The following is a 4,597-nucleotide window of genomic DNA, read 5'->3' on the forward strand; positions in this document are numbered from 1 at the left end:
CACTTTGCTGAACCTCTGTATTAGTTCCATAATTTTTTTGCTGAGTCTCTTGGGTTTTCTATGTATAGGATCATATCATCCACATATTGCTTTACTTGCTCTTTGTAAATCTGAGTGCCTTTTATTTCTCTTTCTTGCCTTATTGCCCTGGACTGGACTTCCAATACAGTGTTAAATAGGAGTGATGATAGAAGGCTTCCCTGTCTGGTTCTCATTCTTAAGAGGAATGCTTTGAGTTTTTTTCCATTAATAATCATGTTAGTGGTTGACTTTGCATATATGCCTTTTATTATATTGAGGAATTTCCCTTCTATCCCTATTTTGCTGAGAGTTCTGAGCTGGAATGTGTGTTATATTAATCAAATGCTTTTTCTGTGTCAATTTATATGATCGTATGGTTCTTTTGTTTTGTTTATGTGGTGGATTACTTTGATTGTTTTTCTTATCTTGAACCATCCTTGCATACTAGGTATGACTCTCACTTGGATGTATTATTTTTTTGATACATTTTTGGATTGTGTTGGGTAGGATTTTGTTGAAGGTTTTTGCATCTATATTCATGACAGATATTGATCTGTAGTTTTCCTTTTTAGTGGTGTCTTTCCCTGGTTTTGGTATCAGTGTAATGCTTGCTTCATAAAATGAGTTTGGAAGTATTCCATCGTTTTCTATGTTCTAGAATAGCTTGAGTAGTATAGGTTTCAACTCTTCCCTGAATGTTGTTGTTGTTATGTGCCATCAACTCGGAACCTACGCATAGCGACCACTCCTTGGGTTTTGAAGGTGGCATCACTATGGAAGTAGATTGCCCAGCTGTCCTTCTGAGGAGTGGCTGGTGGGTTTGAGCCTCCAGCCTTCTAGTTAGCAGTCAAATGCCTTAGCACTATGCTAACAGAGATCCTCTTTCTTGAATATTTGGTAAAATTCTCCAGTGAAGCCATCAGGGCCAGGACTTTTCCTTGTGGGAGATATATATATTTTAATGACCTGTTCAATTTCTTCCTTTGTTATGGGTCTGTTCAACTATTTAATCTCTGAGTGGGATAATTTTGGTAGGTGTGATTCCAGGAACTTGTCCATCTCTTCTAGGTTCTCAGATCTTTTGGAGTACAATTTTAAATAATATTCTGTCAGTATCTTTTTTATTTCAGTTCGTTTTGTTGTGATGAAACCCTTTTCACTTACTATTCTTGTAATTTGCATCTTCTCTTACTTTTCTTTTGGTAGATTTGCCAATGGTTTGTCAATTTTGTTAATCTTTTCAAAGAACCAGCTTCATGTTTTGTTGATTTTCTCTGTTTTTTGTTTTGTTTTGTTTGTTTTATTTATTTCTGCTCTGATCTTTATTATTTCCTCCTTCTGCATACTGTAGGATTCTTTTGTTGCTCTTTTTCTAATTGTTGGAGTTGGTAAGTTAGATTGTTGATTTTTTTTCCTCTTTTTTGATGTGTGCATTTATTGGTATAGATTGACCTCTGAGTACTGTTTTTGCTGTGTCCTATAGGTTTTGGTAAGATGTATCTTCATTCCAGTTTGTTTCTAGGAATTTTTTTTAAAATTCACTCTTTATTTCTTCTATTACCCAGTACTTTTTGAGCAGTTCAACTTCCACATGTTTGATGTTTTTTCCTTGATCTTCCTATTATTAATTTCTAATTTTATAACATTGTGGTCTGATCTATTCTGGAGAATGATCCATGTGCACTGGAGAAGAATGTGAATTGTGTTTTGTTGGGTGGAGTGCTCTGTATATGTCTATGAGGTCAAGTTGGTTGATGGTGTTGTTGAATTTTTCTGTATCTTTGTTGAGTTTTTTTCTAGTTGATCTGTCCCTCCATGAAAGTGGTGTGTTAAAGTCTCCTACTGCTATTATAGAGTTGTCTATTTTCCCTTTTAATTCAATTAATATTTGCCTCAAATATGTTGGAGCATTTTCACTGGGTGCATAGATAATTTATTGCAATGTCTTCTTGGCCAATTGACCTTTTCAACATCATATAGTGACCTTCTTTTTCTCTTACACACCTTAAAGTCTATTTTAACAGAAATTAATATTGCCACTCCTGATTTTTTTTTGGTTACGGTTGGCTTGGTATATTTGTTCCACACCTTAACTTTTAATTTGTTTTTATCTTTGTGCCTAAGATGGGTCTCTTGTAGGCAGTCTTCTTTCCTTATCCAGACTGCCACTCTCTTTCTCTTGACTGGTGCATTTAGTCCATTCACGTTGAGTGCAGTTAGTGAAAGGTATGAATTGGGAGGCGGAAATCAGGCACTTGAGTGGTCTTTAGGTCTCTGCAGAGGCGAATCCAGCAGGAATAGTAGCCATCTGAACCAGCACCATGACTGTGGGCAAGAACAGCAAGATCCTGCAGCACACTGACTACAGGATGAGGTGCATCCTGTATATTTGGTAAAATATTTTCAACACCTTCAAGGCTTTTGACTAACACATGAACTTGATCCTCTGTAACTGTGATGAGTTCAGGAAGATCAAGCCAAAGAACTCAAAACAAGCAGAAAGGGATGAGAAGCGAGTCCTTGGTCTGGTGCTGCTATGAGGCAAGAACCTGATCTCGATGACTGTAGAGGGGCCTCCTCCCAAAGATACTGGCATTGCCCAAATACCTCTTGCTGGAGCTGCTGGAGGCCCAGGGATTGGTAGGGCAGCTGCAGAGGAATTCCAGCTGGTGTTCCAATGCCCCAGGCTCCTGCACAACTTTCTGGGCCAGTCCATGGGGTTGGTGGACCATCCTAAGAGGTGATGACCCCACAAGGATGAGGCACTGTTGCAGCTGCTGTGGCTGCTGCCACAGCCAGTATTGCAGGGGCCCCAACATAGTACCCGCCCAGACATGTAGGTCCTTCCCCACCTATGGGCCGAGGGGCACATCCTCCAGGTATGATGGGCCCACTGCCATGTATGAGACATCCTATGGGTCCCCCAGTGGGAATCCCCCCTGGAAGGCTAACTCCAATGGGCATGTCCCCTCGAGGGATGCAGCCACCTCCTCCAGGTATGCAAGGCTTTCTTTGACCCTTGGCTACAGAGTTATGGAAGTAGCTCCACGGAGGTATGGGCCCAATTCCCCAGGGCCAAGTTACCACAGACCTGTTTGTTATGCTGTTGTTCGTGGAGTCTCACCGGATTTTCTGGTTTCCCTTACAGGGCCCCCTCCCCCAGGAATGCACCCACCAAGGCCCTAGACTCATCTTGGCCCTCCTCAGCTCCCTGCCTGTTTCCTGTAAGGCTGTACATAGTCCTTTCATGTCCTTGTGGCCTGTGAAACTAGTTTATAATAAACTCTGAACAGAGTGTTATAACAAAAGAAAAAGAAAAAGAAAGGTATGAGTTGATTGCTGTCATTTTTTTTTTTTTTAAATGTTATTGGAGTTTCCTTGGTCCATATACTTTTCTGTGCTGAGTTCATTTTGTTGTCAAGCATTTCCTGTGTTTTCTTCTTTATTGTTGGTTTTGTGCTTACTAAGCCTGTATGTTTTCTTTCTATCTGGCTTTGCTTAGGGGGATTTTAAATTTTCTCTGTGCTTACCTTGGAGTGAATTCTTGTGTCTGTATTTTAGGTACAGTCTTTTCTATGAGGATATTGTCCTTCTTTGCTCTCCATTTGGAAATGTTGTACCTAGAACTTTTATTCCCTCTATTTCCTTTGTTGCTGGTGTCATGTCCATATTGATTTCTTTGATTTTTAGTGTACAATGTTTTATGGTCTGATTTTGAGTATCTATTTCTAATTTGGTCTTAGTCTTGATGTTATGTGTCCTGATTTTGTTGTTCTCTGTTGTGGTTTCTCTAAAGACTTAAGGACCTCCTTAAACATTTCTTGTAGGGTTGGTCTGGTGTTCACAAAATCCTTTAATTTCTGTTTGTCTGATAATGTGCTGATTTCACCCTCATATTTGATGGGCAGTTTGGCTGGATATAGGATTCTTGGTTGGAAGTTGTTTTCCTTCTGTGTTTTATAAATGCTGTCCCATTGCCTTCTTGCCTGCATGGTTTCTGCTGAGTAATCAGAACTTAGCCTAACTGTTTGATTGTTTTAAGTGATATTTATTTTTTCCCAGGCAGCTCACAAGATTCTTTCCTTGTCTTTGCTTTTGGAGAGTTTGATTATGATATGTATTGGTGTTTTTCTCTTGGAATCGGTTGTGTATGGGGTTCTTTGAGCTTCTTGCACAAATATATTTTCTTCCTTCATGATACGGGTAAAATTTTCTGTTAGTAAGTCTTCCATAATTTTCTCATTGCTTTTATCCACCTTTTCTTGTTCTGGAATGCTAATGAAGCATATGTTGTTTCTTTTCATGTCTTCCCATATAACTCTTAGGTTCTCTTCATTTCTCTTAAATTTTTCTTCATATAGGCTGGTGTCAAGGTATTTATCTTCTAGTTGGGAAATGTATTCTTCAGCCAGTTCTGGCCTATTCTTCTGTGCTTCCACTGTGTTGTGTAATTCTGTAATTTTGGTTTAGGATTTGAGCCAGCAGGTGTTGTGGTGGCTTAATGTAGTTCTTCTATTGGGTGAGGCAAGGGATAGGCTGGGAAAGTAGGAAGAAAAGAGATTAAAAAAAAAAAAAA

General features: G+C 39.2%; 1 pseudogene; it reads left to right on the forward strand.

The window, feature by feature from the left end:
- Positions 1-2,342: 2,342 nt before the first annotated feature.
- Positions 2,343-3,207, forward strand: LOC103211207 (annotated as a pseudogene).
- Positions 3,208-4,597: the final 1,390 nt, after the last annotated feature.

This window comes from Orycteropus afer, unplaced genomic scaffold (genome assembly GCF_000298275.1).
Source record: "Orycteropus afer afer isolate SDZICR_OR568_19922 unplaced genomic scaffold, OryAfe1.0 scaffold00710, whole genome shotgun sequence".
Taxonomy (NCBI): Eukaryota; Metazoa; Chordata; class Mammalia; order Tubulidentata; family Orycteropodidae; genus Orycteropus; species Orycteropus afer.